General features: G+C 37.9%; 1 pseudogene; it reads right to left on the bottom strand.

Moving 5' to 3' along the window:
• Positions 1 to 27,059, bottom strand: part of LOC128660036 (zinc finger protein 721-like) — a 663,758-nt pseudogene that overhangs the window by 228,348 nt on the left and 408,351 nt on the right.

The following is a 27,059-nucleotide window of genomic DNA, read 5'->3' on the forward strand; positions in this document are numbered from 1 at the left end:
TTTTTTAACCCCTGAAGCTAAGTCTAACCCTAACACTAACACCCCCCTAAGTTAAATATAATTTAAATCTAACGAAATAAATTAACTCTTATTATATAAATTATTCCTATTTAAAGCTAAATACTTACCTGTAAAATAAACCCTAATATAGCTACAATATAAATAATAATTATATTCTAGCTATTTTAGGATTAATATTTATTTTACAGGCAACTTTGTATTTATTTTAATCAGGTACAATAGCTATTAAATAGTTAATAACTATTTAATAGCTAAAATAGTTAAAATAATTACAAAATTACCTGTAAAATAAATCCTAACCTAAGTTACAATTAAACCTAACACTACACTATCAATAAATAAATTAAATAAACTACCTACAATTACCTACAATTAAACCTAACACTACACTATCAATAAATTAATTAAATAAAATACCTACAAATAACTACAATTAAATAAACTAACTAAAGTACAAAAAATAAAAAAGAACTAAGTTACAAAAAATTAAAAAAATATTTACAAACATTAGAAAAATATTACAACAATTTTAAACTAATTACACCTACTCTAAGCCCCCTAATAAAATAACAAAGACCCCCAAAATAAAAAAATGCCCTACCCTATTCTAAATTAAAAAAGTTCAAAGCTCTTTTACCTTACCAGCCCTGAAAAGGGCCATTTGCGGGGCATGCCCCAAAGAATTCAGCTCTTTTGCCTGTAAAAAAAAACATACAATATCCCCCCCAACATTACAACCCACCACCCACATACCCCTAATCTAACCCAAACCCCCCTTAAATAAACCTAACACTAAGCCCCTGAAGATCTTCCTACCTTATCTTCACCATGCCAGGTTCACCGATCCGTCCTCGGTAGTCTTGATCCAAGCCTCGGAAGTGTTGATCCAAGCCCAAGCGGGGGCTGAAGAGTGACGTCCATCCTCCGGCTGAAGTCTTGATCCAAGCGGGCAGAAGAGGACATCCAGACCGGCAAACATCTTCTTCCAAGCCGCATCTTCTATGTTCTTCAATCCGATGACGACCGGCTGATCTTCAAGACCTCCAGCGCGGATCCATCCATCTTCACCGACGACTTCCCGACAAATGACGGTTCCTTTAAGGGACATCATCCAAGATGGCGTCCCTCGAATTCCGATTGGCTGATAGGATTCTATCAGCCAATCGGAATTAAGGTAGGAAAATTCTGATTGGCTGATGGAATCAGCCAATCAGAATCAAGTTAAATCCGATTGGCTGATCCAATCAGCCAATCAGATTGGGCTCGCATTCTATTGGCTGATCGGAACAGCCAGTAGAATGCAAGCTCAATCTGTAAGGTGTAAGTAGCTTAAAATTGTTGTAATATTTTTCTAATGTTTGTAAATATTTTTTTATTTTTTGTAACTTAGCTTTTTTTATTTTTTGTACTTTAGTTAGTTTATTTAATTGTAGTTATTTGTAGGTATTTTATTTAATTAATTTATTGATAGTGTAGTGTTAGGTTTAATTGTAACTTAGGTTAGGATTTATTTTACAGGTAATTTTGTAATTATTTTAACTAGGTAGCTATTAAATAGTTATTAACTATTTAATAGCTATTGTACCTGGTTAAAATAAATACAAAGTTGCCTGTAAAATAAATATTAATCCTAAAATAGCTACAATATAATTATAATTTATATTGTAGCTATATTAGGGTTTATTTTACAGGTAATTATTTAGCTTTAAATAGGAATAATTTATTTAATAAGAGTTAATTTATTTCGTTAGATAAAAATTATATTTAACTTAGGGGGGTGTTAGTGTTAGGGTTAGACTTAGCTTTAGGGGTTAATACATTTATTATAGTAGCGGTGAGCTCCGATCGGCAGATTTGGGGTTAATTATTGTAGGTAGCTGGCGGCGACGTTGTGGGGGGCAGATTAGGGGTTAATAAATATAATATAGGGGTCGGCGGTGTTAAGGGCAGCAGATTAGGGGTACATAACTATAATGTATGTTGCGGCGGTGTACGGAGCGGCAGATTAGGGGTTAATAATAATATGCAGGTGTCAGTGATAGCGGGGGCGGCAGATTAGGGGTTAATAAGTGTAAGGTTAGGGGTGTTTAGACTCGGGGTTCATGTTAGAGTGTAAGGTGCAGACGTAGGAAGTGTTTCCCCATAGAAAACAATGGGGCTGCGTTAGGAGCTTAACGGTGCTTTTTTGCAGGTGTTAGGTTTTTTTTCAGCTCAAACTGCCCCATTGTTTTCTATGGGGGAATCGTGCATGAGCACGTTTTTGAAGCTGGCCGCGTCCGTAAGCACCGCTGGTATCGAGAGTTGCAGTGGCGTTAAATTATGCTCTACGCTCCCTTTTTGGAGCCTAACGCACTGAAAACCCAGCCATTCTGTGAACTCTAAATACCAGCGGTATTTAAAAGGTGAGGGGGAAAAAAAGCATGCGTAGTTAACGCACCCCTTTGGCCGCAGAACTCTAAATCTAGCCGTTAGTTTACATATCCTCCTTTTAGTCTTATTATACATTTTGGTTGAATAAATACTCATTACCCTCTTTTATTTATATCCCTTTCACACTTTCAGCACTTTTTTGGTCTTTAGTTCTTTATTTTGACCCCCTTTCATTTGTGCACACTCACTTTTTGTTGGATTAGTTGGGGTTTAGTTTAGGGAAGAGATGGAGGAGGAGGGCAGGCAGGAGATTAGTCAAGGGAGAGGTAGAGGGGGGAGGAGAGGGAGAGGGGGGGAGAGGAACAGGACAGGAAGGGGGGCAGGAAGCGGGGGTGGAAGCGGTGGGTGGACCCAGCCACTTTGTTCAAGATGAACAAGTGGCTGGGCCCAGTGGCGGACAGAGTAGGGCTTCACAGTCTGGGAAACAGAGGGCATCATCACAGGGGAAGGCCAAGGCGACTAGGGAGGCAAGGTTTACTATGGAGGAGAAGGAGGTCCTCGTAGAAGCCTATATGGCCAGGTATAGGAGGCTGCAGGCTCAGAAGACCACCCCGAGTGACAAGCGGAAGCTCTGGCGGGAGATAAGGGATGCAGTTAATGCAGTGGGGGGCCGTAACAGAGATATGGACTCTATTAAACATCGTTACTGGGACTGCAAGATAGAGCTCAAAAAGAAAATAACCAGGGAGTACCAACATGCCACAGGGACCAGTGGCGGGCCTGCACTGACCGTTGAGTACTCCCGATGGGAGGAAATGTTGCGTCCCAGCATCTCCGAGGTGGCCATAGTCAGGATCGGAGGAATCGATACCGGGAACCTGCCACTCTCATCTGACGGTAAGCTCATTTAAGAATAAATTAACATCTGAATGTATTTAAGGATAAGATTAATGCTATTACGCTGTTTAGCACATTATTACGTAAACGCATTCACAATTACATTGCGATTACATTAGTATCTAGGCTATAGGTTAGGTGTGCATTTAAACAGACTGAAAACAAATGCAATAACATTCAGATTGACCAGAGAGATAGCACAAACACGGTTTGGAAAATGCGCAAATCGCATTGATTGTTAGATTTCAAAGTGGATTAATGAGGCTGCATTTGTAATTCTATCGTAAGCAAAATAATTTACATCTTTATTTTGAAATATGCTAATATATACATTTTTTTCTTTTTGCAATATACAGAGTCTGGGGAGGATGCAGCACACCAACTACAGGCTCCTCCTTTTGCCCGGTATGAGAGTGGTGGGGATGAATCGCCACCTCGGAGAGAAGAGGCCCCCCCTGAAGCAGAGGAAGAGGCCCCCCCTGAAGCAGAGGAAGAAGCCCCCCCTGAAGCAGAGGAAGAGGCCCCCCCTGAAGCAGAGGAAGAGGCCCCTGAAGCAGAGGAAGAGGCCCCCATGCACGGGCAGGCCGCCGTGCAGAACTGGAGGAGATAGCCGAGGTGCGGGTGTTACTAGACTACATTGAACAGATGCGTACCTCCCGGATGGAAAATTTCCAAGGGAGAAGTCAAATTATCAAAGAGCTTAGTGGCATTAGAGAAGGACAAACACAAATAATAGAGATCCTTACAAGAATAGAACAAGGACAAAACCGGAGTTTACAGCTACAAAAAGATATGTTAAATTTCTTCCGGGAGGCGCATGCTGGGCCATCTCCTGCTGGGCCATCTCCTGCTGGGCCATCTCCTCCATCTCCTCACCTTGGTCATCCCAGTACTCCTCCTTCCACTCTTCCCACAACGTCTCAGATGAGAACTCGTTGGAGGGGGCATTTGCCCCTCCCAGAGCCTCAGCCTCAGCCTCGTGGGAAGAGGGGAAGGAAGAGGAAGTAAGTATTTTTGGAGATATGTTTGTTTTGTATTTATTTAATGTGTAATGGATAGGTATGTGATGATGTGGTTTTCATACACTTGTGGACCACACTCTGTATATAATCTGCTTCTATGGGAGCGGGTCCATGGAGGCAGATTGTTTGCAGAGTGTGGGTTATAAGTGTGTGGACACCACATCATCACATACCTATCCTTGTTCATGATATTGATTGCTTTCTGTGATGTGATGTCCAAACTGTTTCCCTAATCTCAAACAAAATGACCATTACAATTATACATGATGGCATATTACTGTTTGAATGTCAATAACACAGCTTAAAGGGACAGTCAGAACATTATTGTTTACAAAGAAAACACTGTATTATGCATTATCAAGTTGGAAACAAAAACATGGAAAAATGACCACTTATTTGTTGTTCTGACATAACAACATTTTAGACAATCAATGATCAATACTGGGTAAATATGCTGTATGAGCTCAATGTTTTCAATACCCAAATGCTATCAAAATGCCCTCTAGTGGTCAAATAGCATTCTGATTACATGCACTCTTCAAGCTCTAAGAAATGAGCACACAAACCTCATAGGTTTAGCTAGCAAATAAAAATAACCAGAGAAAAATGATTAATTGGTGATAAACGTTTGATATCATTTTTATTTCAAAACTTGCTTTTTTAATAATGCAAATCATTATTTGTTTTCTAGACTGTCCCTTTAAAAAATTACATATGCTAACATATACTAATATTTGGTGATTGTTGGTATAGCTACATGTACTTGTTCAAACAAGAAATATTGGAAAAAGATTTCTATTGACGTGTTAAATAAAGTCTATTTTCTTAAAGAGACATTATTGTGTTTGATTTATTTTAGAAAGACATTTCAAGTCCTTTTAGGAGTGACTAAACAAATATATGCTTACAATAATATATTTGGAGATTAACCAATGTGGAACTCATACATGATACAACAATCAACATTTGCATTAAAGGGACAGTATACAATCTTTTTAAGAGAACTGCATGTAATAGACACTACTAGAAAACACAAGATTAACATATACTGATATCAAAATCAATATGAAAAAGCTTTAAACACTTTCAAAGAAAATTGGGTTATCTATATTGAAAAGATAGCTGTAAAGCCCATTCCAAGTGTAAAACAAGACAATACCCCTTCATTAGCATATGAAAAAGACTCTTTACACAAATAGGAGCAAGCTGGAGATGGTACTCACATCAAACCTTGAGCCTTTAATGTGAGTGTATAATGACCCTTTAATAAAATATATGACAAAATAACATTTAGAAGAAGTCAGCATCTCATATATTTAGCATATGATAAAGATAAATGCATATTGATTACTTGATTCTAATACAATAGCGCATATTTATGAATTCGATATCTTGAAAATTAAACACAACACTGTCATTCTTCATAAAAAGGAATATATTGTTGACAAACATATTAAACAAGATGGACTATATTTAGGGATTTGCACTTGCCTCGAAATATCTTATGCATGAAAACCTTTTGCTTTCGTTCGTTTATTCAACCAGACATCCATCAAAAGAGAATGTTGTGTTCTTTATCAGCTATGGGTAAACAATGTTACATGATTCACACAATCCATACTCTCCATGGTTTTAAACTTGTCTTCTCATTCACAAACGTGGGTTATGTGCAAAATCAAATATTGCGGGACTACGTAATCCAATCAGACGCTTTTTACACTTTTGCATGTGACGTCTTAATTAACATGGCGCATCCTTGTTCTCGTAAAAACGGCATCCAATAAAAGGCGCATCCTTGATCACGTAAAAACGTCAGCCAATAAAAGGCGCATCCTTGATCACGTAAAAACGTCAGCAAATACAAGGAATCATTGGACAGCCTGGCAGGTGACGTCTTAAGCAACATGGCGCATCCAAGATCGAGGAAAAACCTCAGCCAATACAAGGACTCAGTTGATAGCTTGGCATATCAATAAGAAATGTATTTATATTTTAGTAACTATTATGTGTCTATATTGCTATCTAGGAATGTCACGATAGATAACGAAATACTGTGATATATGAAATAGAATACATTATAGAAAATAAGGAGATATTTCATTAGAAGCAGATGATTTATAACTAAACTATTTAGCAAGCAGCATGTTTTAAGTAGACATGAAAACAATATTTTAAGGTTACACGATTATGTACGACATTGCAATTTGAAATACATTGCAACAATAAATGAAAATCTTTGGATTATTGTGTTTCATGTCCCTTTAACTGAAAATTAATGCTAGGAGATGCATTCGGAAAATAGGGATGTGTTAGATATTATATGTTAAAGGGACAGTCAACCACAGAAAATTTGTTGGTGAAAATATAGCTAATCCCTTTATTAGACATTAATCATTTTTGAACAACAAACAGTTATATATTAATATACTTTTTACTTCTCTTATTATCTTGTATCTAAGCTTCTGCTGACTGCCCCATTATTTCTTTTCTTTTGACAGACATGCAGTTTATCTTGCAACAATGTATCATGAAACACAGCACTCACTGCACAGCCAGGAACAGGTTTACCAAACCCAGTATAGATACATAGAAACAGAAATCGTTCCAGCTGGTGCAACAAAAGACTTTATTGTGCAAACAGGGATAAAAAGCGACGTTTCAGCTTGAGAAAAGGCCAAGTGTGGGCCTGAAACGTCGCTTTTTATCCCTGTTTGCACAATAAAGTCTTTTGTTGCACCAGCTGGAACGATTTCTGTTTCTATGTTTCTATAGACATGCAGTTTAGCCAATCAATGCTCATTCCTAGGTCACTTTACGTGCATGAGCTCAATGTTATCAATATGAAACATGTGAACTAATGCCTTATAGTAGTCAAGATTTTTTTAACATTAGAGGCAGTCTTAAAGGTCGAAGAACTTAGCATATGAACCTCCTAGGTTTACCTTTCAAATAAGAATAACAAGAGAACAAAGCTAAATTGTGAATAACAAGAAATTAGGAAGTTGGTTAAACTCGCATGCCCTATTTAAATTCAGGGATCATCATTTTGGACTTGACTGTCCCTTTAACTATAGCTACGGTGTAAATCTTTAACATTTAAAAGATACACATGATATATACATATGGCATTGATGTTTTCAGATATGTTCAGATTGTTTTGGAATAACAATAATGACACATGTATTGATCAAACGTGTCACTTATTCAAGTTGAAATATGGTCAGCCTACCTATAGCCATATATGGGAGGAGAATTAATTTTTACAAATATTAATATAAAGATATTACTCATCTAAAATATGCACATTACACACAGTGATTGATTTGGTTACACTACTACAATAAGATAGACTTGAAATTGAAATACATGTGCTGTCAACATTACAATAAGATTTTTTTTTAATAAGATTATATGTCCTTGTTCATGTAAATAGGACAAAAACACTTTAGAAATGGAAATCCATTCCTTAACAATTGTGGTAAGCATCACTTAAAGGGACATGAAATACCAAATAAAAAAAAGAGGATCCACAGAGAGAATACTATTTCAATAAAAATAAAAATTATCTCATTGTATCATTCCTGGGATCATTTGTTAAAGGTGCATCAATTCACGCAGACTTTACAAATGAACACATGGATGTGAAATTTAAAATATACATATATATATATATATATATATATATATACAAACATCAAGATATATATATATATATATATATATATATACACACACACACATATATAAAATAATTACTATGCTAATCATAATCCTGCAAAGATAAAGCTTTACGAAAAATATATCAAGAAAATGAATCAAATTAAATTGGAGATGTAAATATTAAAGTCATTTACAATTGTATTACATATATGAATCAGGAAAGACCATTATTTGGTTTAAGGTCCATTTAAGGATTAACCACATAAACTAGAGATTTCAATCAATGACATGAATAAAGAGGACAAAGAATCGTGGAATGACATGTCTTTTATTAGTATGTCAGAAAACATAAACAATGTTTTAAAAAAAAAAACATGTTGAAAGATCATTAAAATTGGAGCCATTTGACAAGGTAAAAGAGTGCATCACAGTCCTTGGAGGGAGTTGACAAGGGCCAACAAAGGCCAGCACAGCCCCATTGGAGCCATTTGACAAGGTTAAAGAGTGCATCACAGTCCTTGGAGGGAGTTGACAAGGGCCAACAAAGGCCAGCACAGCCCCATTGGAGCCATTTGACAAGGTAAAATAGTGCATCACAGTCCTTGGAGGGAGTTGACAAGGGCCAACAAAGGCCAGCACAGCCCCATTGGAGCCATTTGACAAGGTTAAAGAGTGCATCACAGTCCTTGGAGGGAGTTGACAAGGGCCAACAAAGGCCAGCACAGCCCCATTGGAGCCATTTGACAAGGTTAAAGAGTGCATCACAGTCCTTGGAGGGAGTTGACAAGGGCCAACAAAGGCCAGCACAGCCCCATTGGAGCCATTTGACAAGGTAAAAGAGTGCATCACAGTCCTTGGAGGGAGTTGACAAGGGCCAACAAAGGCCAGCACAGCCCCATTGGAGCCATTTGACAAGGTTAAAGAGTGCGTCACAGTCCTTGGAGGGAGTTGACAAGGGCCAACAAAGGCCAGCACAGCCCATTTGGAGCCATTTTGCAAGGTTAAAGAGTGCATCACAGTCCTTGGAGGGAGTTGACAAGGGCCAACAAAGGCCAGCACAGCCCCATTGGAGCCATTTGACAAGGTGAAAGAGTGCATCACAGTCCTTGGAGGGAGTTGACAAGGGCCAACAAAGGCCAGCACAGCCCCATTGGAGCCATTTGACAAGGTTAAAGAGTGCATCACAGTCCTTGGAGGGAGTTGACAAGGGCCAACAAAGGCCAGCACAGCCCCTTTGGAGCAATTTGACAAGGTTAAAGAGTGCATCACAGTCCTTGGAGGGAGTTGACAAGGGCCAACAAAGGCCAGCACAGCCCCATTGGAGCCATTTGACAAGGTTAAAGAGTGCATCACAGTCCTTGGAGTTAGTTGACAAGGGCCAACAAAGGCCAGCACAGCCCCATTGGAGCCATTTGACAAGGTTAAAGAGTGCATCACAGTCCTTGGAGGGAGTTGACAAGGGCCAACAAAGGCCAGCACAGCCCCATTGGAGCCATTTGACAAGGTTAAAGAGTGCATCACAGTCCTTGGAGGGAGTTGACAAGGGCCAACAAAGACCAGCACAGCCCCATTGGAGCCATTTGACAAGGTTTAAGAGTGCATCACAGTCCTTGGAGGAGTTGACAAGGGCCAACAAAGGCCAACACAGCCCCATTGGAGCCATTTGACAAGGTAAAAGAGTGCAACAGGCACAACAATAAACCAAAAAGGCCAAATGGCAACAATAACAAAAAAATCTGTAACATGTAGACGGAAGAATCTTAAGGCGACCTTGGAGCATATCCAGATACTCCACTTACTGGGCATCACCTTCATTGTCCGCTTCATGTTCTGCTCCAGATTCAGGCATTGACTGTAAACGCCTAATATGGTGTAGAGTCGAATGCTGAACCTGGAGCAGAGTATGAATGGTGTCATTCATCCTTCCCAGGAACATCGAGTTCCTCAGCACGGCCTGCTCTATACGTGAAAGAGTTTCTAGCATGAGCCAACCTACAAAAAAAAAAAAAATATTAATGTTAATTACACAACATAATATAATGAGAAAATATACATTTGAAATTTAAATACAAATCATTCTTACAATCAAATATTCAATATTTCTTCTCTTCACATGAAATATGTTCTTAATACATAAACCATTAAAGGTGCAGTTTAATCCAAAATGTTATCCCCTGTAATTTGTTGACCATGATCCACTTTTCCAGCTTAACTCTATTAATATTTTGAACATTATTTCCATTGTCCATACATTGTAATTTTCAATAGTTTATTTATCCTGTGGTATCCACACCTATCCTTAAACCTTTTTGCCTTAATGCCAACATATGTAAACACAGCAAGAAGAAGAAATTACACTCCCAGTGGTTTTCAGAAGAGAGAATGTTCAAAAAAATTTATATGTCTATTTTTCAATACAAGTAGTAGTGATTGGTATATGGCGTGAGATGAAATTAAAGGGACACTGACCACAAATATTTTAATTTGTGATTCAGATAGACCATTAAAAATATTTTAAACATTTAATTCACTCCGATTATCAAATCTAATACATTCTCCTTGTATTTTTAAATGAAATGCAACAATGTCATTTTATATTTCGTAGAGTATTTTGTGATCAACCTTGGTTGTCCCTGCTGATTGGTGGATAAATTAATCCAACAATAAAACAGAAACCACCCCCACTTCACAATATTTGAACAATTATATGCCATTCAACATAAAAATAAAGAGACAAAAATTGATGAGGAGTAAATTATCAAGTTGATTAACATTGCATGCTCTATTTTTTTTTTTTTTTTGGTTCACCGTCACTTTAAATATGTTCTAATGTTGATTTAGTTTGATACTTACAGCTGTGCCTGGGAAGGACGATCTGACACCTCGAACAATGAAGGTTGGGATAGGGGGGAGGGATGGGATGTTGGTGGTGAGGGCTTGGATGGGGCTGGCAAGGGCTGTGTTGCCGCTCTGGGGGAGCCCGTACAGCTGGGGATTGTTGGGAATGGCGAGTTGGGGACTGGGCAGGTTGGGGAACTGTACGGGCCAAAATACGGGGAGAGCGGCGAACGGGGACAATTATTGGAGGGACAGGCCTGGAGGAATGGGAAGGGCCGGGAAGATCTTCTTCAGGGGGAGGTGCTTCTACAGGGGGAGGGGCTTCTACAGGGGGGGAGAATGATGACCAGAAGTGGAGTATCCATCTGAAATATATAATAAAATATATATTAATATCTCATACATCATGATCTCAAAGAAAGACATTTCAACATGATTATGTTTTATATACTTAGAAGTGGTTTTCAATTTATTAACAATGATGATATAAGGATATGGTATGCATATAGGCACTCAAATGAATAGCAAGGAGTGTCTGTCCAATAAGAAGATGATTATTGTGGTTTGTCATTGAATATGCAAGTGACATCATGATGTCATTCATTAAAAATAAGACATAAAAAAAACACAATGCAAGCATATGTTCATGCTGCATGATATGGAAAGGGGGTCAGTAGTGGATTCTAAAAGAAAAGGAATAATCCTTTTTAAATTGTCAAAGCTGTGGACTTTGAATTTCATCATGAGAATGTTTACAAACAATAAGACATGTTGGATACATGTTAGATAGCTTTCACATACCATCAGACTCCATGGCCGCCTCTTCCTCCTCCGTCCCACATGTTACATCAATATCTGTAAAACATAACATGTTGTGTACACGTTAATATCAGATATTATAACATATGTTACTGTTGCTACAAGACACACATCAATGTTGCATTAAAGATATACTGATCCAAAGTTATGATTTACATCATTTTGATGGAGCATACAAATGACATTAGATATGTTATTCTCAATGAGTAAGAATTTAATGTTAGTGTTTGGATTTCATATAAATTCTCAAAATAAGAGTACATGCAACATTTGAGAGTTCTAATGTGTGTATCACTCCATGATTGTTTACACAATTTAAAAGAACAACAAACATATGTTATCCATCTTCTGAACAACAAAGGTGTAGACTAAGAAGCTTTGACATATTAATCTTTCAATTTTTAAATAAATTAAATATATAATCATAGTACTAAATTATATGTTTGAGTCAAATGTAATGCTTCATCAGAATCATGATCATAATATATATTACAAATACACCTTCAATGACATATGAATGAGTCACTGGACTTACCAGAATGTTTGGAAACAATTTCCAAGTCGGTGCTGGATCCCCCCGGGCTCCCAACAAGAACTAGATCTATGAATGATATAGATATCTATTAGTGATCACAGTTTGGACATCACTAAGTCACATCATTATCGATTTTTTCAAAAACTATACTTAGAACTGAGAACAATAGAGCACTAATCTGAAGAATAAATGCATGAGTGAATCCAGGTTATTCGGAATAAAAAGATGTCTTTAACATATGTTGAATTTATGACTATATTAGACACACAAATCATCTCATATGATTATATTGCATATCTAAATATACCCATTAATCAATGTTTTTAAACGAATACACACAAACAACATTTTAAATAAAAATGGGTGATAAATCAAACCAAAGCCATGTGTCATATTGATCCATTTATGCAACTGATCACAATGCAAAACAGAAGTTATTCATCCAAATATGTAATCATGGTGCTGTTAGGGTATGCTTATATCTATAAAGTAAGTCCAAGACTGAATATGTCATTTAGATATCAATATTGTTTCATCCAAACAATGTAATGAGGAATGAATCAATTGATTATTAAAGGGACACTGACATCAATTTGGTTAAAACGTTTCTTTTTTAAATTTTAATTTGAAATAAACACAAAAGATAATTAGAGTATCCATATAAATTTTGACAAATGTGAATGTATTATGTTATGTAATGTTGTGTACATGTTTCAAAGACAAATTGCTATTAAAATGAGACATACCATAGTCTTGAGAACCCTGGCCCGAGGGTCCAGCACCAACATCCATATCTGTAAAATATTCAATGAGGATTGGATATCATTAATAATAATCAGGACATGTATATAAAAAATATAAAAATACATTTACATTTAATAAATAAGAATATATTTTTATTCACATGAGTTAAAGGGACATTAAACCCACATTGTTTATTTAATGATTCAGATGGAGAATACCATTTTAAACAATTTTCTAATTTACTTCTTTTATCTAATTTGCTTCATTATCTTGATATTCTTTCATGAAAAGCATATCTAGATAGACTCGGTAGCTTCTGTGGCTGCACATAGATGCCTCATGTGGTTGGTTTACCCATGTGCACTGTTATTTCTTTAACAAAAGATATCTAAAGAATGAAGCAAATTAGATAATAGAAGTTAATTGGAATGTTGTTTAAAATTGTATTTTCTATCTGAATCATTAAATAAAAAAGTTGGGTTTAATGTCTCTTTAATTGTTTCATCAATTAATGTATCATTAAATAGATCCTGTATTCTTATTTTCAAAACTTTATGTTGTTGACTGTAGCTTTAATTCATTTATTTAATTTTTACATTCTCATCAATTGATATCTATATTTCCTTGTTTATTCTTTTTATCTTGCTAGTATATTTTTTATAATGTAGAAGATTATAAATAAGGATACTGTATTCTTCCCATATACTAATTAACGTATACATTTGACCAACATGTGTAAAGCAATGACAGTAACAGCAAACCCATGTTCACGTGTGTGCGCAATTCTATCTTTCGTGATCATTACGCAATGATTCTATGCAGAATTGCGCATCCGTGAATCTGAATTAATTTGGATATATTAGTGTGATGAGTATCATTTATGAAAAAATTATGATATATTTTCAATTGGGTGTATTACGAGATTGAAATAATATATTTGTTAATATTGAACAATAACAAATAATATTTATAACTGGCTTATGATTAGAGAGTCAATGTATGAAATTGCGGATGCTCGGGATATCACGGATGCGCAATTCCATTTTCACTCTGTGACACATATTCTGGATAACGCAAGAAACATCATTCCTATTTCATGTGTAACAATTCGAAAATCAGATATCTAAACATCATATCTAGCGTATGTTGTGAGATCTATATAGGTTAAATATATGACTATCTATACATTTATTAAAATTATTTTAAAATATTAATATATTATATAAAGTAGGATATTTCCTTGTTCAGCCTCTTTTTCTACTCCTCCCAGGCCAACGGACGGAGAAGCAGCTGCACTGGACCCCGGGTCCTGAGTTTTGGATCCAGCAGCTGTGAGGGAAGAAGAAGAGGCCGAGGATGGAGAGGATCTAAATCTTTTGGGGATCCGGAGATTGAGGAGCTCGCATAAAGTCACCTCATAAGGGAGTAGGTAGAGTTTCCGTGCGGGTTTAATTTTGCGGCCATCCCTGCGATGGGCTTGTACCCACTCCCTTATGAGGTCGACTTTCTTGTGCAGACGCAACCTCATATCTCCGAACCTCCGCATGATCTGATCCTAGCTCCTCTGGACGCCCAACACCAATTGAACCTTATTGGTGATTGACTCCCAGAGGGCCTTCTTAACATTCGCATCTGTCGACCTCTTCTGGTTCCCAAACAGCTGCAGATAAAACATCTGGATGGCGTGGACCAGTGCAGTGCTCTCCTGCTTGTCAAACCTGGGAGGTGTCATGCCTGCCGCGTTGTCTAGATATATATATACAGAATATATGTTACTGCCAGCAGGCATTAGAGAACTGACAAAGATGGCAACGTGTAATGGACTTTTATATGGTGAAGTAAACATGAGATGCACCATGGGACATGTTATCTGTACATCTGATTGGATAAAAGTTTAAAATATTGTTATAATGTCTGTGAGACCATCCTGACTCAAGTTGTGTTTGTGTGATGAACTCTGATTGGCCGTTCCTTAATGTTTCATATCTTAGTAACTTCCATACACATACCTCCTGGTGGTGCTGTTACTTCATTTTTTCATGTAGACTTATTTGTAACTCATGGGCCTGTCATGCGGATATGTGTGACGCAGATTTCATTTACGTGATCCGTTAAATATTAATGTTTAAATTCTCGTAAAAATCTAATACTGTCACATTATTAAATGTTGTAGACATTTCTCGGTTTAATATCGGTCTGTTTCTTTAATACAAATACGTTGGATTAATACACATTTAATATTGTATGAATTTATTTTTCATAAAATAAAATTTGTGACTTATTGTGAAGTATTGACATTGCTCTATTAAATGTATTTATAATGCACATTGATTGTGTACTATTGCATGACATTAGACTAGAATGTTTAAAAATGCGAATCTCGTGTTTCAAGATACGTTTCCCACGCAACATTTCAGAATGTGCAATTTCTGGTTATAATGTCCGTAACTTGGATAATCTGTTTATAAATGTTAAGCTACAGGTTTGTTTGTTATTAGTAAATAAACCTCGAGCTTGTATTTGTCTGAAATGATCATATATGTTATTGTGCAATGGCGTCTTTACTTTTAAAGAGACATTACAACCAAACAATTGTATCAAATGATCTGTTGAGATCAAAAATGTTTTGACTTTAAAATGTAACTCAATTTCGCTTTTTATTTAGATATCCTTAACAGAAGAAATGCACATGGTTGAGCCAATCACATAAGGCATCTCTGTGCATCCACCAATCTTCATCTACTGAGCCTATCTCGATATGCTTTTCAAGCAAAGTATGTCAAGATAATGAGATAAGAGAAGTAAAAGACACGCTTGAAATCTCTTAAAGGGACAGTGTACACAAAATGTTTATTTGGTGATTCAGATTGAGCATGAAATTTGAAGCAACTTTCTAATTTACTCCTATTATCAAATTTTCTTCATTCTCTTGCTATCTTTATTTGAAATGCAAGAATGTAAGTTTACATGTCGGCCCATTTTTGGTGACCAACCTGGGTTGTCCTTGCTGATTGTTGGATAAATTAATCCAACAATAAAAAAGTGCTGTCCAGAGTCTGAAACAAAAACCATTAGATGCCTTCTTTTTCAAATAATGATAGCAAGAGAACGAAGATAAATTGATAATAGGAGTCAATTAGAAAGTTGATTCAAATTGCATGCTCTGATTTAAAAAAGAATTTTTTTTTGAACAGTCTCCCTTGAAGGATATTTTGATTTCATGTACCTTTAAGGAGACATTTCACAATAATGCTTGAAAGATCATAAACCTATGCACCTTCCTTTATCAAACTTAGTATAACATGTGACTAAAGCATATTTAGATTAGCTTTTGGATTGTTTTCACCACTGTGAATGAAATATATATTCTAATGGCTGGATTTCGCCGTCTTCAGTTTAAAGGGACATTAAGCTATATGTTCTTTACTGATTTCGATGGCTAATAGAATAATAAATTTAATTAATATTTAGTTTTATTCTCTCATTAGCTTTTAAATATATATATTCTTGGATTAAAAACATAGCTACATAGGCTATTTTGATGCTGATTGTTGGTTGCACATAGATGCCTTATGTCATTGTCTAAGACGTGCATTGATATATCTTTTTCAAAGTATATTTAAAGACTGAATGTAATTAAATAGTACATTCAAAATATTTAAATAATTTATTTGTATTGTTTAAAATTCAATACACAATATATTTTTGGAATGTTCATTTAAGGACCAAACCATTAGGAATATGTAGATTTAACATTTTAGAAATAAACTAAAGGGGAATGAAAATACATATAGATATGTGATATGTAACCAAGAGGTAAGATAAATGATTATGTGAAATTATATCACAAACTAGCTATAGTTAAATGACCCTTCAAATGGACTCCACTAGAACAGAAAAACAATCAATATTGCATCCAATAACTAGCTTGTGCGAAATATGAAGTTAACTGACTTACCATTTTCATGTTTTTTAAAGCTAGATTTATGTAAATACTGTTTTTGTATACCTAAGGAAGATACAAGATCTTATAAACCAATTTAAAATTCAACCACACTGTCACTTTAATGTAAGTGAACCACTTTCCCTTCTTAAAAGTGAAAATAACAAAGTTGTTATGTCGATTTCTGACTACATATCCGCAAATATGTTTAAATTGTAACATCTATAAATTACACTATAAAATCATCGATGGATTTCAATCCAAAATTAATGTATAAAAGCTTCTTGACTTTAACATTCTCTGAATAAGTGGATTTTCAACAATTAATTCAATACATGATGCCTAATTTGATATTATGCATGTGCTTGTCAAATAGACAACTACCAGTCATGGGAGTCAACACATTTTTTAATTGACAGATTATATGGATATTTATTATAATCTGTTAAAAAGATGGTCTTTTAGCAAAATAATAAAAAGGTTTATGATTCGAAAGAAATTTTGTTTTTTTGGTTTTTTAAAAATAACAAAAATAGAGGTGTAATTCATCACAGATGAAAATCTGGAAAAAAAAAACATTAGTTATTTAATACACACATGTCGTAAAATATTCATTAAATAAAATAAATTTAAATTCATCTTGTGTCTATGCTCTAACTTTTTAACAAATTTACAAAATTTATTTTGGAATATTCCAAAAAAAATAAAAAAAATATTCTATACCTATCCATCATTTCAAATACCATTATATTGTGTAATCAATATTACATTTAAATATCAGCATTTCAAATTATACCAAATAATGCATATAACATTTAAAATATAAAAAATACATATATGTATGCTGAGCATAAATGTAATATTTCATGTCTATTCAAATACCTCTATATCAACTATAATATGTATTCCTTTGTCTGATTGTTCATAATTGGATTCTTCTGTATCACAAAGTAGGGGTAATGTATGTAAGCTACTAATATTCTAATATAGGACATGTATCTTTTAAAAAAAAATTTACATTCTTCTTCCTGTGATTCTTAACTAGCATGCATTGTGCAAACCAACCTGGATTATGCATGGTCTTTGAAAGTCAATTCTCTAGAAAACAGTTGATCTTCAATAGGTGTCTTATTAATCATTTCCAAAATAGAGGACTGTGAAATACCATCTAAAAATTAAAAAAAATATCTAAGTGTCTCCAATAGGATGCCTCCACAGCCTTAATCCATCAAATAGTTGCCACTTACCATGTCTTTGTATGGTTTGCAAGGTCAGCACATTTGAAAGACAATGCCAGACATGATCCCATTGGTATTCTTCACTTTCAATCTTGGATTCTTCACTTTCAGTCTGGGAATTCTTCACTTTCAGTCTTTAGATGAAGTCATCTCCCTAATGGCAGAAAAAGTGTTAGTAAAAATATTATTACAAGTGTGTGAATCAGTTCTGTACCCCTCTCCCACCCCCCATTTCTGAATCAATTTCTGTCACTAGCTTACTAAGCGTGTGTAGCATCTTGTGTTATGTTCTATCAATCAAGTGTGAAGATGAGTCATATTGAGCATAACGAACCTCTAATGTGTGAGTTTGAATCTAACTTTGAACCATAGTCATGATAGAGGATAGTCATGCTAGAGGATCCCTTTCTGAGTCTTTAAATTTTAAGTAATGTGTTTACTAAATACTAGTTTTTTTAAATGTATGCCATATGATGTATTTTTGTGAAAAGTTCCTGCCAGCCACAGTCCATACATTAAAACTTACCAGCTGATGTTGTCTTTAAAATCCAGGTGACAAAGACTCGCTACAGGACCAGAGCATCACCTATATTAATAAATGTTAAAAATTATCATTTGATGAACAATCCTAACATGTTTGCACAATTCTCTACTTGTCATTTCCCTAGAGTTCACATCTATTGACAATACTCCAATCTAACTTATATTATTTACCGCCTGAAGTGGCGGTTGATGATGTCTGCTCTGACATTGAGCCCCTCGTCCTGGAATGGCCCCTCTAGAACAGGCTCGTCCTCCTCATCTTGGAGGAGGCGTCGGGGGGGCCTGGACGGCCTGCAGCATCCCAGCCCGCTGTGCAATATTATGCAGGACGCTACAGGCTATAATGATCTTAGCCACCTTCTGAGGGCTGTACTGTAGGGCTCCTCCCGACCTGTCAAGGCACCGGAATCTAATTTTGAGGAGCCCAAACATTCTCTCGACCACAGCCCTAGTTCTCTTGTGCGCCCTATTGTAGCGCTCCTGAGCCTCAGTCGGGTTACGTAACGGCGTAATGAGCCAAGTCCGGCTCATGTAACCAGAATCACCTATAAATTATGGACAAAAATTAAAATTTAATCCCCAAAAATTTAAGTATATTAAGCAAATATTTTTGTGTACACGATAATCCAATAACAAATGTTTAAATTTTAAAAAGAAAATCTAGTTCAATCTTATTCTCTTTCTTCCCATTTCAGCTAAGACATGCTACATATGCGTATTTCACATAAACCAGAGCTTTGATAAAATACAAACTAAATGGTTAAATTGCATTTTCTATCTGCCCATTTCAGCTAAGACATGCTACATATCTGCTTTGAGCAGAAACTAGACATTTGTGGAATGAGACAATGACATGGTTAAATTGCATTTGCTATCTTCCCATTTCAGCTAAGACATACTACATATGCGTATTTCGCATAAACCAGACCTTTGCTAGAATAATTAAAAAATGCTTAAATTGCATTTCTCTTGTAGTGTATCCAGTCCACGGATCATCCATTACTTATGGGATATTCTCCTTCCCAACAGGAAGTTGCAAGAGAATCACCCACAGCAGAGCTGCTATATAGATCCTCCCCTCACAGCCATATCCAGTCATTCTCTTGCAACTCTCAACAAAGATGGAGGTAGTAGAGGAGAGTGGTGTATTATAGTTAGTTTTCTTTCTTCAATCAAAAGTTTGTTATTTTTAAATGGTACCGGAGTGTACTATTTTCTCTCAGGCAGCATTTAGAAGAAGAATCTGCCTGCGTTTTCTATGATCTTAGCAGAAGTAACTAAGATCCACTGCCGTTCTCACATATTCTGAGGAGTGAGGTAACTTCAGAGGGGGAATGGCGTGCAGGTTATCCTGCAATAAGGTATGTGCAGTTAACATATTTCTAGGGATGGAATTTGCTAGAAAATGCTGCTGATACCGGATTAATGTAAGTTAAGCCTAAATACAGTGATTTAATAGCGACTGGTATCAGGCTTATTACCAGAGATACATACTCTTATAAAAGTGCAATATAAAACGTTTGCTGGCATGTTTAATCGTTTTTATATATGCTTGGTGATAAAACTTATTGGGGCCTAGTTTTTTTTCCACGTGGCTGGCTTGATTTTTGCCTAGAAACAGTTTCCTGAGGCTTTCCACTGTTGTAACATGAGTGGAAGGGGCCTATTTTAGCACTTTTCTGCGCAGATAAAATTACAGACAGAGACATTCAGCTTCCCTCTGCATGATACAGGACATTTTTGAAGGGCTCAAAAGGCTTCAAAAGTCGTGTTTGAGGAAGGTAACAGCCACAGTAGAGCCGTGGCAGTTGTTGTGACTGATTTTAAAAATGTTTTTTTCATTTGTTATCCGTTTTGGGTATTAAGGGGTTAATCATCCATTTGAAGTGGGTGCAATGCTCTGCTAACTTGTTACATACACTGTAAAAATTTCGTTAGTGTAACTGACTTTTTTCACTGTTATTTCAAATTTTGACAAAGTTTGCTTTTCTTAAAGGCGCAGTAACATTTTTTATATTGCTTGTTAACTTGGTTTAAAGTGTTTTCCAAGCTTGCTAGTCTCATTGCTAGTCTGTACAAACATGTCTGACACAGAGGAAACTACTTGTTCATTATGTTTAAAAGCCATGGTGGAGCCCCATAGGAGAATGTGTACTAAATGTATTGATTTCACCTTAAACAGTAAAGATCAGTCTTTATCTATAAAAGAATTGTCACCAGAGGGTTCTGTCGAGGGGGAAGTTATGCCGACTAACTCTCCCCACGTGTCGGACCCTTTGCCTCCCGCTCAAGGGACTCACGCTAATATGGCGCCAAGTACATCAGGGACGCCCATAGCGATTACTTTGCAGGACATGGCTGCGATCATGGATAATACCCTGTCAGCGGTATTAGCCAGATTGCCTGAATTTAGAGGCAAGCGCGATAGCTCTGGGGTTAGACGAGATACAGAGCGCGTAGATGCTGTAAGAGCTATGTCTGATACTGCGTCACAATATGCAGAACCTGAGGACGGAGAGCTTCAGTCTGTGGGTGACCTGATTCAGATATTTCTAATTTTAAATTTAAGCTTGAGAACCTCCGTGTATTGCTTGGAGAGGTGTTAGCTGCTCTGAATGACTGTGACACAATTGCAGTGCCAGAGAAATTGTGTAGACTGGATAAATACTATGCAGTGCCGGTGTGTACTGATGTTTTTCCAATACCTAAAAGGTTTACAGAAATTATTAGTAAGGAGTGGGATAGACCCGGTGTGCCGTTTTTCCCCCTCCTATATTTAGAAAAATGTTTCCAATAGACGCCACTACACAGGACTTATGGCAGACGGTCCCTAAGGTGGAGGGAGCAGTTTCTATTTTAGCAAAGCGTACCACTATCCTGGTTGAGGACAGTTGTGCTTTTTCAGATCCAATGGATAAAAAAATTAGAGGGTTACCTTAAGAAAATGTTTATTCAACAAGGTTTTATTTTACAGCCCCTTGCATGCATTGCGCCTGTCACTGCTGCGGCGGCGTTCTGGTTTGAGGCCCTGGAAGAGGCCATCCATACAGCTCCATTGACTGAAATCATTGACAAGCTTAGAACACTTAAGCTAGCTAACTCTTTTGTTTCTGATGCCATTGTTCATTTGACTAAACTAACGGCTAAGAATTCTGGATTCGCCATCCAGGCGCGTAGGGCACTATGTCTTAAATCCTGGTCAGCTGACGTGACTTCGAAGTCTAAATTACTCAATATTCCTTTCAAGGGGCAGACCTTATTCGGGCCTGGTTTGAAGGAAATTATTGCTGGAGGTAAGGGTCATACCCTTCCTCAGGACAGGGCCAAACAGTCTAATTTTCATGCCTTTCGAAATTTCAAGGCAGGTGCAGCATCAAATTCCTCTGCTTCAAAACAAGAAGGAACTTTTGCTCAATCCAAGCAGGCCTGGAAACCTAACCAGTCCTGGAACAAGGGCAAGCAGGCCAGAAAGCCTGCTGCTGCCTCCAAGACAGCATGAAGGAGCGGCCCCCTATCCGGCAACGGATCTAGTAGGGGGCAGACTTTCTCTCTTCGCCCAGGCGTGGACAAGAGATGTTCAGGATCCCTGGGCGTTGGAGATCATATCTCAGGGATATCTTCTGGACTTCAAAGCTTCTCCTCCACAAGGGAGATTTCACCTTTCAAGATTATCTGCAAACCAGATAAAGAAAGAGGCATTCCTACGCTGCGTGCAAGACCTTCTAGTAATGGGAGTGATCTATCCAGTTCCGCAGACGGAACAAGGACAGGGTTTTTATTCAAATCTGTTTGTGGTTCCCAAAAAAGAGGGAACCTTCAGACCAATTTTGGATCTAAAGATCTTAAACAAATTCCTCAGAGTTCCATCATTCAAAATGGAAACTATTCGGACCATCTTACCCATGATCCAAGAGGGTCAGTACATGACCACAGTGGGCTTAAAGGATGCCTACCTTCACATTCCAATTCACAAGAATCATCATCGGTTCCTAAGGTTTGCCTTTCTAGACAGGCATTACCAATTTGTAGCTCTTCCCTTCGGGTTGGCTACAGCCCCGAGAATTTTTACAAAGGTTCTGGGCTCACTTCTGGTGGTTCTAAGACCGCGAGGCATAGCGGTGGCTCCTTATCTAGACGACATCCTGATACGGGCGTCAAGCTTTCAAATTGCCAAGTCTCATACAGAGATAGTTCTGGCATTTCTGAGGTCGCATGGGTGGAAAGGGAACGAAGAAAAGAGTTCTCTATCTCCTCTCACAAGAGTTTCCTTCCTAGGGACTCTTAAAGATTCTGTAGAAATGAAAATTTACCTGACGGAGTCCAGGTTATCAAAGCTTCTAAATGCTTGCCGTGTTCTTCACTCCATTCCGCGCCCTGCGGTGGCTCAGTGCATGGAAGTAATCGGCTTAATGGTAGCGGTGATGGACATAGTGCCATTTGCACGCCTGCATCTCAGACCGCTGCAATTATGCATGCTCAGTCAGTGGAATGGGGATTACACAGATTTGTCCCCTCTACTAAATCTGGATCAGGAAACCAGAGATTCTCTTCTCTGGTGGTTATCTCGGGTCCACCTGTCCAAGGGGATGACCTTTCGCAGGCCAGATTGGACGATTGTAACAACAGATGCCAGCCTTCTAGGTTGGGGTGCAGTCTGGAACTCCCTGAAGGCTCAGGGTTCATGGACTCAGGAGGAGAAACTCCTCCCAATAAATATTCTGGAGTTAAGAGCGATATTCAATGCTCTTCTAGCTTGGCCTCAGTTAGCAACACTGAGGTTCATCAGATTTCAGTCGGACAACATCACGACTGTGGCTTACATCAACCATCAAGGGGGAACCAGGAGTTCCATAGCGATGTCAGAAGTCTCCAAGATAATTCGCTGGGCAGAGACTCACTCTTGCCACCTATCAGCGATCCATATCCCAGGCGTAGAGAACTGGGAGGCGGATTTTCTAAATCGTCAGACTTTTCATCCGGGGGAGTGGGAGCTCCATCCGGAGGTGTTTGCTCAATTGGTCCATCGTTGGGGCAAACCAGAACTGGATCTCATGGCGTCTCGCCAGAACGCCAAGCTTCATCGTTACGGATCCAGGTCCAGGGACCCAGAAGCGACGCTGATAGATGCTCTAGCAGCTCCCTGGTTCTTCAACCTGGCTTATGTGTTTCCACCATTTCCTCTGCTCCCCCGACTGATTGCCAAAATCAGACAGGAGAGAGCATCAGTGATTCTGATAGCGCCTGCGTGGCCACGCAGGACCTGGTATGCAGATCTGGTGGACATGTTATCCTTTCCACCATGGATTCTGCCTCTGAGACAAGACCTTCTAATTCAAGGTCCTTTCAACCATCCGAATCTAATTTCTCTCAGACTGACTGCATGGAGATTGAACGCTTGATCCTATCAAAGCGTGGCTTCTCAGAGTCAGTCATTGATACCTTAATACAGGCACGAAAGCCTGTTACCAGGAAAATCTACCACAAGATATGGCGAAAATATCTTCATTGGTGTGAATCCAAGAATTACTCATGGAGTAGGGTTAGGATTCCTAGGATATTGTCCTTCCTCCAAGAGGGTTTGGACAAAGGATTATCAGCTAGTTCTTTAAAGGGACAGATTTCTGCTCTGTCTATTCTTTTACACAAGCGTCTGGCAGAAGTTCCAGACGTTCAGGCATTTTGTCAGGCTTTAGTTAGAATTAAGCCTGTGTTTAAACCTGTTGCTCCTCCATGGAGCTTAAACTTGGTTCTTAAAGTTCTTCAAGGGGTTCCGTTGGAACCCCTTCATTCTATTGATATCAAACTTTTATCATGGAAAGTTTTTTTCTGATGGCTATTTCCTCGGCTCAAAGAGTCTGAGTTATCTGCCTTACATTGTGATTCTCCTTATCTGATCTTTCATTCAGATAAAGTAGTTCTGCGTACAAAACATGGGTTTTTACCCAAGGTGGTTTCTAATAAGAATATCAATCAAGAGATTGTTGTTCCATCATTGTGTCCTAATCCTTCTACAAAGAAGGAATGTCTTTTGCATTATCTAGACGTAGTCCGTGCCTTGAAGTTTTACTTACAAGCTACTAAAGATTTTCGTCAAACATCTAACCTGTTTGTTGTTTACTCTGGACAGAGGAGAGGTCAAAAGGCCTCGTCAACCTCGCTTTCTTTTTGGCTTCGGAGTATAATCCGTTTAGCCTATGAGACTGCTGGACAGCAGCCCCCTGAAAGGATTACAGCTCATTCTACTAGAGCTGTGGCTTCCACCTGGGCCTTTAAAAATGAGGCCTCTGTTGAACAGATTTGCAAGGCTGCGACTTGGTCTTCGCTTCATACCTTTTCAAAATTTTACAAATTTGATACTTTTGCTTCTTCGGAGGCTGTTTTTGGGAGAAAGGTTCTACAGGCAGTGGTTCCTTCCATTTAAGTTCCTGCCTTGTCCCTCCCATCATCCGTGTACTTTAGCTTTGGTATTGGTATCCCATAAGTAATGGATGATCCGTGGACTGGATACACTTAACAAGAGAAAACATAATTTATGCTTACCTGATAAATTTATTTCTCTTGTAGTGTATCCAGTCCACGGCCCGCCCTGTCTTTTTAAGGCAGGTCTAAATTTTAATTAAACTACAGTCACCACTGCACCCTATGGTTTCTCCTTTCTCGGTTTGTTTCGGTCGAATGACTGGATATGGCTGTGAGGGGAGGAGCTATATAGCAGCTCTGCTGTGGGTGATCCTCTTGCAACTTCCTGTTGGGAAGGAGAATATCCCATAAGTAATGGATGATCCGTGGACTGGATACACTACAAGAGAAATAAATTTATCAGGTAAGCATAAATTATGTTTTTCTATCTGCCCATTTCAGCTAAGACATGCTACATATCTGCTTTCAGCAGAAACTAGACATTTGTGGAATGAGACAATGACATGGTTAAATTGCATTTGCTATCTTCCCATTTCAGCTAAGACATACTACATATGCGTATTTCGCATAAACCAGACCTTTGCTAGAATAATTAAAAAATGGTTAAATTGCATTTTCTATCTGCCCATTTCAGCTAAGACATGCTACATATCTGCTTTGAGCTAAAACTAGGCATTTGTGAAATGAGACAATGGCATGGTTACATTGCATTCTCTATCAAAGCATTTAAGGTAAGACATGCTACATATATGTTTTGAACGAAAACTAGACATTTTCGGAAAGAGAAATAAATGGTTAAATTGCATCCTATAGCTGCACATTACACTAACAGTTTAAGACTACAGTGGCAATTGTCTAACTAATTAACCATGTTGTGCACAAATACTCACCAACGAGATACCCAGGGGGAAATTGTCTTTCCTCAAACTGCCGCCACAGGGAGGACAGAGAGAGGATGCGGGCATCATGAGAAGCCCCCCCAAAATTAGCAAACACCTGCATAATCCTCATCCGTGCGTCACAAACATACTGCACGTTGAGGCTATGAAAATGTTTGCGATTTCAGAAGGGCGAGTCATCAGCTGGAGCACGCAGCCCAATGTGGGTACAATCAATTGCTCCCAAGATATTGGGCAATTCAGCAATAGCAAAGAATTCCTGCTTCAGGCGCCTCCAATCACCATCATTCTGTGGGAATCCTATGTAATGCTTACTGACACGTACCATGGCGTCCAGAAAGTTATCAAACACCCCAGAGAATGTACCTTGAGACAGGCCATGCATGTACATCTCTCCTGATTGAAAACTCCCAGAGGCCAGGACGTATATACAACTTAGCATCTTAGTGATGCCGGGGACAGCAGTCCTTATTCTTATACGTGGCTCCAGATGAGGTCTAAGAACATTGTAAAGGCCAATGAGCTGTTCGCGATTGAGCCGATACTTGTCATAAACCTCGAAGTTGCTCATGTTTTCCAAGGTGGGTCTTACCCTGTATACACGAGGACCTCAAACCAGACGAGCCCTTTGTCTCACTCAGAGCCGCCGAGGCTGCCTGATTCTATCAACCGCTACTCGGGCAACAGCACCACCAGCAGCGTATACCAGATCATCGTCATCCATATTTGCCAAGCTTAGCAGCACGAAGCCAAACAGCAGAGCAAACACAGCGCAAGGAGTAACAAGGTATGCAAAAACACAGAAGCGAATTGATACAATGTCGATCACCATGGACACTTTGGCCATGTTGTTTGGGGGATTTATAGTGCAATTAGTCCAATGGTAGTGAGTTTGTAATGATTGCTGATTGTATTCACTTGTTTGTATGTGAGCGGCGCGAATGCTTTCAAAGTGGGCGTTTTTTTAGGTGTTTGCTGAAATGTTGTTTTCCCCCAATGAATCTCAATGTGAAAGTGTAAAATATCACACATACAGTGCATGTTTGTAATGTTTGTTCATATGCGTAATAAATATTTATTAAACGCAATGTTATAGTAAAAAGCACACGT

Source organism: Bombina bombina, chromosome 5 (assembly GCF_027579735.1).
Source record: "Bombina bombina isolate aBomBom1 chromosome 5, aBomBom1.pri, whole genome shotgun sequence".
Lineage (NCBI taxonomy): Eukaryota > Metazoa > Chordata > Amphibia > Anura > Bombinatoridae > Bombina > Bombina bombina.